The sequence below is a fragment of the Suricata suricatta genome, chromosome 4 (assembly GCF_006229205.1).
Source record: "Suricata suricatta isolate VVHF042 chromosome 4, meerkat_22Aug2017_6uvM2_HiC, whole genome shotgun sequence".
In the NCBI taxonomy this organism is placed as follows: Eukaryota; Metazoa; Chordata; class Mammalia; order Carnivora; family Herpestidae; genus Suricata; species Suricata suricatta.
The window spans coordinates 12,608,105-12,621,839 of NC_043703.1; the positions used below are offsets into that span (position 1 = coordinate 12,608,105).

General features: G+C 43.7%; 1 long non-coding RNA gene across 1 annotated transcript; it reads left to right on the forward strand.

Annotated features, from left to right (window-relative positions):
• The first annotated feature begins 5,251 nt into the window (after positions 1-5,251).
• LOC115289371 lies at positions 5,252-8,033 on the forward strand. The gene is made up of 3 exons (XR_003907589.1): positions 5,252-5,316; positions 6,317-6,370; positions 7,764-8,033. It is a non-coding gene; the product is annotated as an uncharacterized LOC115289371 (long non-coding RNA).
• The last annotated feature ends 5,702 nt before the right edge of the window (positions 8,034-13,735 follow it).

Here is a 13,735-nt window from a genome sequence, read left to right on the forward strand (position 1 = left end):
CCCACCTGAAATTCATATGATGAAAACCTAATGCTCAAGGTGACGGTAGCAGGGATGGAGACTTTAGGAGGTGATTGGTCACGAAGGGTTGAATGAAATGTCCTCATGTAAGAGGTCCCCAAGAGATCCCTCTCTCCTTCCACCCTGTGAAGATACAACCAGAAGTCTGTAGCCAGAAGGCCGTCACCAGACTGTGGTGGCACCCTGATCTGAGACTTCCAGCTCCCAGATGGTGAGCCACAAATTTCTGTTGTTTACAAGCCACTCAGTTTGTGGCACCTTGTCAAGCCGGAACTGCTGGAGACAGTGTGGTCCATTTATGACAATTGATGAACAAGTATGTATTTATACGTTATTATTAATGAAAGTCTATAGTTTACATTAGAGTTCACTTTCTGTGTTACAGAATGCCGCGGGATTTAGCCACTGGGTACGGAGATGTATCTGCCATCAGAGCATCATGCGGACTCACAGTCTCACTGCTCTGAAACTCCCCTGGGAGCATCTTGTGCATCATGCGTGTCCTCTGCCCTCAACTCTGGGAAACCGCTGATCTTCTCACTAACTTCACAGTTTTGCCTTTTCCAGAATGGCAATGCAGTGGGAATCCTAGAGTGCATCGACTTTCAGAAAGACTTCTTTCTCTTAGCAATATGCATTTAGGTTCCCTCCATGACTTTCCTTGGCTTGATGGCCTCTTCCGTCCTTCTTTAAAAGTATTTTTAATTGCGGTAATACATACACGTTACCATTTTAGCCATTTGTAAGTGTAGTTCAGGGGCATTAAGTACATGTGCATTGTTGCACGACCATCACCACCATCCCTCTCCACTTCTTTATTTTGCAAAACTACAACTGTCCCCCTGGAGCTGTAACTCCCCATTTCCCACTCCTCACCAGCCTGACAAATAGCATTCAACTCTCTCTCTCTCTCTTTCTGTTAATTTGACTACTCTAGGTACCCCATCTAGGTGGAACCAGAGTATTTGTCTTTTTCTGTCTGGCTTAGTTCACTTTGCTGATGTCCTCAATGTTCATCCATGTCCTAGCATGTGTCAGAATGTTCTTGCTTTGTAAGATTGAATAATATTCTTCTGTATGATTGTATGACTTTTGTTTGTTTATTCATCTACCCATGGATACTTGAGTGGCTTCCATCCTTTGGTTCATGGGAAAAATGCTGCTATGACCATGAATATATAAATATTTCCATAAGAACCTAGGATGGGTCATATGGTAGTTTTATTTTTAATTTTTTTAATATTAAAAAATTTTTTGATGTTTATTTTTGAGAGAGAGAGAGATAGAGCATGAGTGGGAGAAGGGCAGAGAGAGAGAGAGAGAGAGAGAGAGAGAGAGCGCACAGAATGTGAAGCAGGGTCCAGGCTCTGAGCTGTCAGCACAGAGACCACACGGGGCTCAAACTCATGAGCTGTGAGATTGTGACCCAAGCTGAAGTCAGCTGCTTAGCCAACTGAGCCACCCAGGTCCCCCATTTTTAATTTTTAAGGAAACACCACACTGTTTTCCATAGTCCTGCACCACTTTACACACCCACAAATGGTAAACAAATGTTCCAATTTTCTGCAACCTTATAAACACTTGTTATAAAAATAACTTTTTTAAATAGTAGCCATTCTAATGAATGTGATACCGTAATGGTATCTCATGGTTCATGGCTCACTTCTTTTTATCTAATAATATTCCATTGTGTGTAGATGTACCATAGTTTCCATTCACCTACTGAAAGACATCTTGGTTGCCTCCAAGTTTTGGCAGTTATGAATAAGGCTGCTGCAAACATTTCTGTGCAGGTGTTCGTGTGGACATACATTTTAAATTCTTCTGGACAAATACCAAGGAGCATGATTGCTGGGGCATTTGGCAACACCACGTTTAGCTTCCTAAGAAATGCCTCAACCGCCTTCCAGAGTGGCTGTACCATGTTGTACTTCCAACAAAGACGATTTCTGGTGTTCATTATTATTCTTACCCACAGCCCTTGACTGTCCTTGCTCTTGGTCTGTGTGCTCCGGGAAGGAAAAGTACAGATGGGCCACTGACAGCGGCAGAATCCTATTTTTTGATTCCTTGAATACAACCTTCAATCGACCAGCCCTCTAGAGAATGAATTTGGACTGAACCAAGGCAAAAACTGCTTGGGTTTGGTTTCTGGCTGCCAGAATTCATTTTCTGTAGAGATTAAAGTCTAGTAAGAAAGGCTGAATTTGAATATTCCCCCCAAATAAAACTCACAGTACTGCACCTAAGGTACACATCACTTAAGTACTAAAATTCTCTTTTACTACACTTCCTATGCTATTGATACTTGGATACATTGCAATGTTTGGGACCCTGTGTAACACAGAAATCTGTTTACTTTTAAGAGAAAGGAAGGTGGTAAAGGACTTCTGAAAGTTTGAATCTGGAACTCAGAATTTAAAAATACCAGCTTCTTTGAGAATATTCAAAATTGTTTTTATAGGTAGAATTTCTAAACCAAAATGACCCTTACTAGATACACTTGCAACAGAAATAAATACATACGTGTACCAAAAGACATATAAGAGAGTGTTCTCAGATGACTATGTGTGATAATTCACAATGAGCAGAAATCCTAATGTCCCAATGGTAGAATGGATACAGTGAAGGTGGTGTCTTCATGCAGTGGAATCCTCTGTGGCAACAGGAATGATCGAACTACAAACACACAATGCAAATGGGTACCATTCTGTTTTAATTACTGTAGCTTCATTCTATGCATCTTCCAGAACAAACCTACCCTCATTATTCTTCTATACGGATAAAGGTATAAAGTAGGCATTTACTATCTTTGTACACTTTACTCCTTGACATTCGCTCTGTCCATGTCTGTGGGTGTGCTATGCATGACTTATCTTGCTGGGTATTGGGGATATAAAGGAGCTTAACATAAAATACCAGCTCTGGTGGGCTTTGCGCTCCTGAGCAGAGAAGACGTATTGTCAGGAAGCGCAAAGAACTGCGTGTGTTAAAGCACACAGCAAAACAGTGATAAGAAAGATGTGCCATAAGGCATTTTGTCAAAGTACTAAGTGCAGTGAATTCAAAATAAAAATCCCTGTGAACTGGAATGCTCTGGTTTGGCTCCTTGGGTAATGATTAATTGGAAAAATAGTTTGTGTGGAGAGTCCTAGAATTTGAGGGCTGTATGCAATATCATTTATATTCATGGGTTAGTTAGTAAGGAGGCTGAACTAGTAAGGGGGTAAGCTTGAAAAGTGCAAAATAATATTTGAAAAGTGGGTTCATACTGGATTACTTAAAGGCTTTATTGTTCACTGTATTAGTTTTCTCTTAGGGCTGTGAAAGTGCCAAAAACTTAGTGCCTCAACACAACACAGATTTATTGTCTCATAGTCCTCAGGTCAGAAGTCTGAAATGAGCCTCGCTGGGCTAGAATCAAGCTCACAGCAGTGCTGTATCAGGTTCTGGAGATTTAAGGGGAAAATCCATTTTCTTGCCTTTTCCAGCTTCTAGAAGTTTCTTACATTTTCTGCTGTGACTATGGCTCCTGACATCATCAAGGCCAGCAATGTCTTCTGGAGTCATTCTCAAGTCACTCAGTCTAACACTGACTTTTCTGCCTCCCTCTTCTACATTTAACCATCCCATCTCTATCATCCAGGATAATTTCCTTATTTTCAGGTCAGACAACTAACAGCCTTAATTCCATCTGAAACCTTAATTCTTCCTTGCCATGTGTGCGATGGTTAGTTTTATGTGTTGACTTGACCTGGCTATAGTACCATGTTATGTAATCAAAACAGTCTTCACGGTGTTGCTGTGAAGATATTTTGTAGATGTGGTTAACATCTAGAATCAGTTGATCTTAAGGTTACCTTCAATAATTTGGGTGGGCCTCATCCAATCAGTTGAAAACACTGAGGTTTCCCCGAAGAAGAAATTCTGCCTCAAGATGTAGTATCGAGCTCAGCCTGGGAGTTTCCAGACTGTTGGCTTCCCCTACAGATTTGGAACTTGTTACCTCAACAACTGTGTGATCCAATACACAAGATATACATTATAATATATAATAATACATACTATAGTATAAATTATAATATATACAATAAAATTTATTAAAATATAATTATAATATACATAAAATATATATTGTATAAATATATATTTTTTCCTCCTGCATTAGGCAGAATAATGGACCCCAAAGAGGTGGCTACCTATGTATTATGCCACATCCAGCTACCAAGTTTGATTAGTTTTCTATATTCAAGGAGACATCACTGAAGACATTTGAATGAGAAATGATGTGGTAAAAGATTACTTTTACAATGGTGTATTGGTTATATGGAAAGAGAGACACCAGAAAAAGGTGGAAACACATCTAGGTACCAGGCGATGTGGTTCTGGGTCACAGTGGGTGGTCCTGGGAATGAAAGCTGGAGTAAGGGTTTTCCAGGGCTTGGGAAATAAGAATGGGTAAACATGCGGTTAATTTTACATGGAGGTAGAGGGTAGGACAGAGTCAGCGTCACACTGAAAGATATTCAGCTAAGGGACAGCGACTGTGCCAGTAATTTAAACCCATAACATTAGATATAAAGAATTGTTACCTAGTGGGAAGGCGGTTCACTAGATGAAATAAAGCCCTAGGGAGCTCACAGAGAGCGGTGCAGAATGCACTACCTACAGCTGTGATGGAGAGAGTGTGAACAAGAAAAGACTTAGAAATTTAGAAGAAGGGTGCCTGGGTGCCTCAGCCTTTTAAGTGTCAGACTTAGCTCAGGTCATGATCTCAGTTCATGATCTCAGGGTGAGTTCGAGCCCCACATCGGGCTCTGTGCTGTCAGCTCAAAGCTCTGTGCTTTGGATTCTGTGTCTCCTTCTCTCTGTCTCTGCCCCTCCTCTTGCTCTCTTGCTCTCTCTCAAAAAAAAAAAAAAAAACCCCATGAAAAAATTAAAGGAAGAAAAGAAATTTAGAAGAGATCCCGGCCCTCCACCAGTTTGGATCAGGTCCTCTTTGGCGATGGGCAAGGTGGCCTCACAACAGGCATCTTGCCGGTGACGGATGTCAGGTGCTAGGGGCCTGGGTAGCACCTGGTCTGAGGCTGCCCGGATGAGCCGGGCAGAGGGGACCGTGCCTGCCTCCGGCCTCGCGCGGCAGTGTCCCGCCAGCGCCCCCTGTTGGCAAAGACAAACATCAAGCTAACTGGCAAGGGAGCGTCGTCCACAGAGTGCAGATCCAGTGTTGGAAAGTAGGGCGGAGAAAGGTGGATTTGGAGCCGCGGAGATCAATGAGGAACCCGCATAACCTCCGTAAGATAAAATCTTTCTAATGAAATGGTAAATAAGAGACAATAATGACGGTATTTCTTTGTTCGTGTGTCCTGCTTTTCCCTAAAAGGTGGCAATATTGCGCCACAGTCAAATCCTTAATTTCACACACCTCTGGGGACACAGGAGAAAATGAAAGTAGGTCGACTTTACTGAAAGAGAATTGGAACCGGAAGAAGGCAGGGGGACTAGAAGCAGAGCACGTTGTGAATCACGGGCAAAGCCAGATGTAGCTAGCCGGGTAAATTACCTTACACCGTTTTCTACCTTACTTAATGCTGTTTGTATGATGTGAGAAGTTGAGTCGAATGACTCTCCTGAGGAGAGGAGGAAAAGTTGCCTTGCTGGTTCCCGGCTCATGTGCTGGGGTTGTTGGGGGGGGGGGGGGAGAAGGCAGCTCCCTTGACCACCTTTCAGGTCGTTGACCATCTGTCTGGCCGAGTCTCCTCTTCTCCAAGTCAGATATTCCAACTCTTATTAATACTGGCAGCACCTGTGCAAGACATGGGTCCCAACTCCGCTGTTCATTGCGTGGCCTCTGTCCAAACTGCTCACTTCTCTGAAGCACTGTTTCTATATTTGTAAAATAAAGGGTTTGAGCTAGAGAGTTCTAAGAGTCTCTTGTCTCTGTAAAAGCTTTTGATAAAATACCTCCCCTTTTTCTAGTCCTTTCTCCCTCATGAATGGCCTTTGTTATGCATGTAACTGCCTCCTTGCGTGATGTCTGGAACTGGACCGGACCTCCTTCCTATGAGGCATGTCTGGGACTCCCAGGGAAGATGTTTTCAAGGACTTCTGGGAAGACGCAGCGCACTTTTTGAGCATAATGGTTCAGCTCTGTTTAGCTTATTTTGCCCATAATACATCCAGAAAAGGAAAACAAATGGTGATAATACAGAATTGAAGATGGAGGTGGCTATCAGTCTCCCTCGCAGAGTGTGCATTTCAAAGGCAGAGCCCAGAGCTTTCTTCTTGTTTGCAGAGTCATGCAGCTCAGTGCTATGGCCATCTGTGTGCTCAGGAGACACTGGTTGAAGTAAGTAGATTATGTATGTTTCCATTTTTGGTAGTTACATGTTTTGTTTTTTTTTAAAGACTATTTAGTCTAGGAAAGTTAGATGGTGTTTTGGCTTGAGTCTCATAACTTTTGTAACTTGACAGAAGTCACCATAAACTGTAGATCATATGAGTTAATTTTTAGATTCAGAACTTCTATTTAACTCTATATGACTAAAAGGAGTCGGTGTGATTCAACTCACAGGCTCCACAAGCAACTTATGGACAATGCAGAGCATCGATCTGTAAATTTTAAGAAGGAAAGCATTGGTTGGACAGGCGGGTCACAGAAGATCTACCGTGTGCATAGCCCCCTTAGGAAGGAATCCTCTGCCCACAGTCCCTGATTAATGGGAGGCTGGTGGGCATGGCATGATCCCATCCCCACCTCCCACCCTGCTCCCTTTACAAACCAAGAGTGGGAGTCTGACCCAAGGACGGCCATTCAGTAGGCTGGCCAAACTTCCCCTCATTCCTCACTCAGGTTGGCTCATTAGTTTATTTCTTTTGAAAATTTAGATTTGAAACATAGGAAAAATTGACTGAAACCTAAAGGTTACTATGAAAAAAGAGAGCTAGGAGAAACTCATAATGGGCTGCATTCCAGGTGAAGTCAAGAGAGAATAGTGGGCAAGGTGAGTCAAGAGAAGTTGAGTGGTAGAGAAAGGACATACAGAGTAAATGGAAAGAACCTTCCAGTGGTCCAGAGGAAAAAGAAGCAGACATGTAGAGAGCCATTTGGAACTGAACAGAGGTCCCAGGATTCAGAGCATCCCCCCAAACCTGATGGTACAGCTGTGCTGTATCTGCTATAAATACTACAAAAGCATGCTCTTCGCGGAACTTTAGTGTCAAATCTTGCTAAATTGCTGATACTTACAGTAACCAGATAAATGTGGTGTCTCTCTTTTTCTCCTCCTCTTGCTCTTCAGTCCTATCTTATATATACTTATAAGCTGTATATGAAGTTTAATATGTACATATGTTTTGGGCTGCCTGGGTGGCTCAGTCAAACGTCCGACTGTTGGTTCGACCCAGGTCATGATAGCAGGATTCGTAAGTTCAACCCCTGCATTGGGCTCCGTGATGACAGTGTGGACCCTGCTTGGTATTTTTCTCTCTTCCTCTCTGTCTGCCCCTCTCCCACTCACTCTCTGTCTCTCAAAATAAATAAACTTTAAAAGTATGTTTTAATATTATAAATTAAATAATTTATAATGTGTACACATCACATATTTCATTTATGCTGATACAACTGTGTGATTAAGTTGCATAATCTTTCTACTTTGTTACGATATATCCTTTTGAAATGTTAGTCCCTATATGATGTTTAGTATATAGAGAACTGTGTTAATCCCTCTCTGTTTCTCTAGGACAAGAGAGAGGGGATAGGCTAATGCTGGAAGGACAGGTCCACCATTCAGACAGAGGAAATACACACCAAATGGAAAATGAGGACACAGAGATTAACATCCACATTCTGAAAGCAATAACAGTGCGGTGTTCAGTAAATGGCTTGGTAATAAATTTCATTTTATCTCCTGAATAAACATCAAATCCACCAGATGGGGCTCTAATATTCTTTTAGTTCAATGACTGAAAATTCCCAGCATTTACTATTATCTTTAGAGACAGAAAATATATTTCCCATATTAAAAGAATTTGCTTGAGATAGGGCTATGCCTTAATAAGCATTATCATTATTTAGTATTTTTTAATGCCATAAGGTGATTTATATAGAAAGTGGCCAATTTGCTGAAAATTGAGGCATCCAAATAGTTGAATTAAATCAATTCAAGTAATTCTGAGTTAAATCCTTTTTTAAACGTTCTTTTAAGGAAATAAGGACATATTTCACACACAAATAGATGCATATTGCTACAGGACTGTTCTGTCTTTGGAGTCACTGACATAATTTAAAATGTGAATTGTTTAAAATTATATTAAATCATTGTGAAATTTATCACAGCTGCAATATGCTCAGCCCAATCCAGCTCTTTTGATAGGTTATGCTTTAAGAGTTAGAAATTGATTGGGGTGCCTGGGTGGCTCAGTTGGTTGAGCATCCAGCTTCGGCTCAGGTCATGATCTCACAGTTCGTGGGTTCGAGCCCTGCGTCGGGCTCCGTGCTGACAGCTCAGAGCCTGGAGCCTGCTTCGGATTCTGTATCTCCCCTTCTCTCTCTGACCCTCCCTTGCTCGCACTGTCTCTCTCTGTCTCTCAAAAATAAATAAAAAACATTAAAAAAAAAAGAGTTAGAAATTGAGATTTTTTTTCAGGGCAAGGATGTGGGATCTCCAAAGAAAAGATTTTGCGTCTATTTTTCTGCAGTTTAGATTTGGAAATCTGAATCTCTTCTTGGACTCCTTTCTCCTTGACTCATAACTTGTTCAATCTGGAAAGAGTGCCAACTTGGGAACTACATCTGAATTTTGATTGAGAGCGTGGGTGGGTCAAAATCGCAGACTGGAGACTGAGCCGGGTTGGATCCGCCATGTCCTCCCGTGGAAGAGTCCTGGGTTGGGAGGAGGAGCCAGGCGCCCATGTCTCGGGTCGGCCAGGCACGAAAGACCACCCCCACGCTGCCACACTCACCCCGAGTGTCTAAGTGGTAACTGTTTTGTCCTCCTTCTGTTGGCCTCCTGGGCCTGGCTGAGGCCCCCTTTGGGAAGTTCTCCAGAGAAGGTGGCAGCTGAGGGCCCCGCAGCCGACATGCACGGGAGCTGGGGGTCGGGTGCACATCTGTCCTTTCTCGTCGCTAGGGTCACCAGCGGCACAGCCCCACGTAGACTCACTTGGCAACAACGCCTCGTGGAGCTGAGCAGCGCCACAGCCCTGTGTGTACTAATCTGCCTGGAAGGGAAAGTTTTGTAGATTGTGAAGATCAGTGAATTTTATTTCCAGGAAAACTGTAAGTACATAAACAGTCTACACTAACCTCTGTGGTGTTAGTCATTTCTCTCCCCCCCCCCCCACATTTGTAGCTAAACCATGAAAAGTATCAACTATACATGCTTGTTTAAGCCATTAGATGTATTTGGTGCCGTGGCCAGCGATGGGAAGGATTTCTGAGGAGGCTACAGGGGGTGAGACCCCACAGCCCCACCCTGTGGCCCCGCCTTTAGAGGGGGGCTGGCTCAATCTACTGCCAGTTAGAGGCCAGCCAGGAAAGCCCAAGCAGGTTCTGGAAGGCATGATGATAACTAGTGTCAAGTGTCGCTTAGAGGCCGGAGGCTCTGGGAGAAACACCTTCCAGGGATTCTCTCTTGTGTGTCCTCCATTGGAGCTGGCAGGCGTGCTCATCAGACTCGGTTTTGTACAAGGGAGGGTGTGGCTTGCCCCAGGCCATGCTGCGACGACAGTAGACTGTCATTCAGCACTGTTGGGCCCGATTTGGGGAATAAGAGGGCGCTCAGGGGAATAAGAGGGTGCTCGCAAGAATCAAAGAGCTGAGGAGCAGACAGCACGCAGAGATCTTCCGAGAAGGCAGACAACCTCAGGGAGCTCACCAAGGCATCCCTTTCATTGAGTACTTATTATGTACCAGCCTCTGACACACGTAGAGTGCAGCTCCTGGGCGGTGAGGGAGGACATAGGTTTTAGGATCAGATGACCAGAGTTCGCATCCTGAGTCAGCCTTTTCGCAGGTGGACAGTTCCGAGTGCATTACTGAATCCTCTTGAAACCTACACACTGCAGTTTTTAACCTTCACAGTGGAAATACTGGTCCCTGTGTCACAGAACATTTCAAAAGATTAATTGACATCATTTGCCTAAAGTGCCTATTTTACAGGTAGGAGGGAACCACTTCCCAAAGGGATGAAGTGGGGGCAGGTGGGAAGGGAATGCTGGGACAGCTCTCTCTGACTTCTGGCTCCTCCGACTGCAATGCCCCGTGGAGATGGTGTAGAGGCTAGGGTGCAGGGGAGGCTCATGCAATAGCTTCCCCCCCTACCCCACCCCCCGCATCACCAGCAAGGGCTCTTCTCTGGCTCTTCCAACTCTTCTCCAACGTGCCAAGCTCCCCCCAGCCATAGAGTGTGGCCTCCTCTCGAATGCAAATTGGGATTTCCTGGCCCTGGCTACCGGTGGACTCACTCCTTCACCTTCTTTACGTTCTTGTTGAGTTTTTCACCTTCTGGCGAGGCCTCTCCTTCACAGCCTGACCACCAGTGGCATTCCCAATGCTCCGAGAGGACAAGGATCTGCGTCTGTTTTCTCCCCGCTGCTGACGCACGCCCAGTGCCTAGAATGGTGACTTAGTAACCAATTAACAAACATCTGGTGAATGAATGTTGAATGAATGAGCAGATGCGAGGGAGAGGGCTGAAGGAAGGCAAGAGAAAGATGAGCCCTAAAACTAGGAGGATTTTTGAGTACTGAGTTTTGGGCCTAAGATAGTAGGCTGCTATAAGGCTCAGTTACTTAAACTATAGCTCAAGGGCAGGTTGAGCAGAGGCAAGCTTGAATTTCTGCTGAGTTGTGTAGTATTGAATTAGAACCTCTTGCCTCCGTGTGGGTCAGGGCTAATCCTTAACCTTCACAGTGGAGGTTTCAGACATCAGCCTATATCTTTTCACTGAGCCAGTAAGTCAACAAATGTATAGTGATACCACTGTGCTCCAGGCACATGGGAAGGGGTCAGGATCTTAGGGAGACAGAGATGGATAAAAACCACTGTCCCAGCTCTCATGGAGCCCACAGTCTAGTGGAAGAAACAATTTTGGATCATTCTGTTAAAAAATTAATGACGTTGAGGTGCCTGGGTGACTCAGTTGGCTAAACGTCTGACTCTTGATTTCAGCTCAGGTCATGGTCTCAAGGACTGTGAGATTGAGCCCCGAGTTGGGCTCCACACCGAGAGGGAAGAACCTGTGTGGGGTTCGCTCTCTCCCTCTTGCTCTGTCCCTTCCCTGTTCACGTGTGCATGTGTGCACACACTCTCTCTCTAAACAAACTTTTAAAAAATTAATGAAGCTAAGTGTGTTGATAGATCGTGGACAGACTAGGATTCAGCGGTGCTGTGATCACAGGCTGGCTGAGGCAAGGGGCTGGGCCAAGCAGGCAGAAGTTGGTGCTCGGAGGAGACCAATAAGTTGGCTTTCTTTCACACTGATATTCTTTAAATATTTGTTCAACTGAATTTTAATGGAAGAGGACAAACTTTTTCAAGGTATATAAAAGCATCTGAACGTCAGATAGGAAAGTAAGTGATGTATTCCCGGTAAATACCACAATGCCATGTGACATTTTGTTTTAGATGTTCAGTTGGCTACAATTGCGTACAAATGCCAAAAATACCAGAGACAGGCTGGGCCTAGCAAGAAATGTTTGTTTTAGTTCTCACTTAGGATCCTGTGTAATTTGATGGGAGTGAACAATGTACATTTCACCAATTAATCATACAATTAATACATAACTGGAAACCTGTGTTGACTGGTGCCATGTCTGCTTTGTTTCTGCAGTTGCTTTTTTATTTTTAATGTTTTATTCTTTATTTTTGAGAGAGAGAGAGAGAGAGAGAGAGAGAGAGTCTGAGGAGGGGAGGGGCAGAGAGAGAGGCACACACAGAATCCAAAGCATCTCTAGGCTCCGGACTGTCAGCACAGAGCCCGACGCGGGGCTTGAACTCAAAAGCTGTGAGACTGTGACCTGAGCTGAAGTTGGACACACAACCGACTGAGCCACCCAGGCGCCCCTGCAGTTGTTTCGATCGGCCTTATCGATTGGGTTCTGGGCTGCAGCCTGCCCGATCCAGCTTAGTCGCTATGTCTTCCTTGAGCCTGAGTTTTTTTGTTTGCCTGTAAAGTGGGTTTAATAATTAGCTCACAGAGTTATTAAGAGATCAAAGTACAGTTTGTGCCAGTTTTTAAGTTTTTAAGAAAAATTTCAAGGTACGGGTGCCTGGGTGGCTCAGTCGGTGAAGCGTCCAACTCTTGATTTCAGCTCAGGTCATGATCTCACAGTTTGTGGATTCAAGCCCCCCATCGGACTCCATGCCGACGGTGCGGAGCCTGCTTGGGAGTCAATCTCTCTCCTTCTCTCTCTGTTCCTCCCCCACTTGTACTCCCTCTCTGTCAAAATAAACAAATAAACTTAAAAAATATAAAGCAGTTAAAAGCACATGACATAAAATTTGTCATTTAACCATTTTTAAGTGCACAGCTTAGTAGTGTTATGTTCACATTGTTGTGAAACATCTTCAGAACTTTCTCATCTTGCAGAACTGAAACTCTGCCCCATTAAACAACAGCTCCCCATTCCTCCCTCCCCCAGCCTTGGTAACCACCATCTGCTTTCTGTCTCTATGAATTTGATTACGTTAGATAGCTAATATTAGTGGAATCAGACAGCGTTTGTCTTTTCGAGACGTTTATTTCATGGAGCGTGATGCCCTCAGGCTTCATCCGTGTTGTGGCTCATCATGGGAGCTCCTTCCTTCTTTGGGTTAAATAAATAACCCATTGTCTGTATGCCCTGGGTCTTATTTATCTGCTCCTCTGTTGATAGACGTTCGGATTGCTTCCACCTTTTGGTGACTATGATTGGTGCTGCTGTGAATGTGGTTACAAATGTCTCCCTGACACCCTGCTTTCAATTCCTTTGGGTTTCTCCCCAGCAGTGGCATTGTTGGGTCATATGGTAGCTCTGTTTCCAGGGTAGTTGAGGAGCTCCATGCTGGTCCACAGAGTTCGCCTTATTGTATACTCCCACCAACAGTGCGCAAGGTTTTAATTTCTTCACATCCCCACCAGCACTTGCTTTCTCTTTTTATGATAAGAGTTTTTGTTTGTGCCAGGTTTAGAAATCATGCTAAGTTATCAGTGTGAGATAATTCTAAAATGAGTGCAGATGCTTGCAGAAGCTTAATTTATAAAAATATAAATGTAGGGGTGCCTGGGTGGCTCAGTCGGTTAAGCCTCCGACTCGTGATTTTGGCTCTGGTCTTGATCTCATGGTTTGTGAGTTCACGCCCCTCACGGGGCTCTGTGCTGACTGCATGGAGCCTACTTGGAACTCTCTCTCTCTCTCCCTTCTCTCTCTGCCCCTCCCCTGCTTTCTCTTTCTTTTTAGAAATAAATGAATAAACTTTAAAAAATGTATGTAAGGCGTGTATTTATAGAAATATAAATACATAGATAAATAATAAGATGAATGTTAAGGCAAATTGGGCTGGGTGGTCCTAACGAGCATATTGGCAACATCACCAACTGATAGCACATACATGTGATATAGAGGGTAAAGCGTTATGGGACTTTGTAATTGTAACACATTTAAAAATTATAACAAATTCTATGTTTATGTAAAAAAATTAAACCAATTCAAACTCATATTAAGGAAAGAG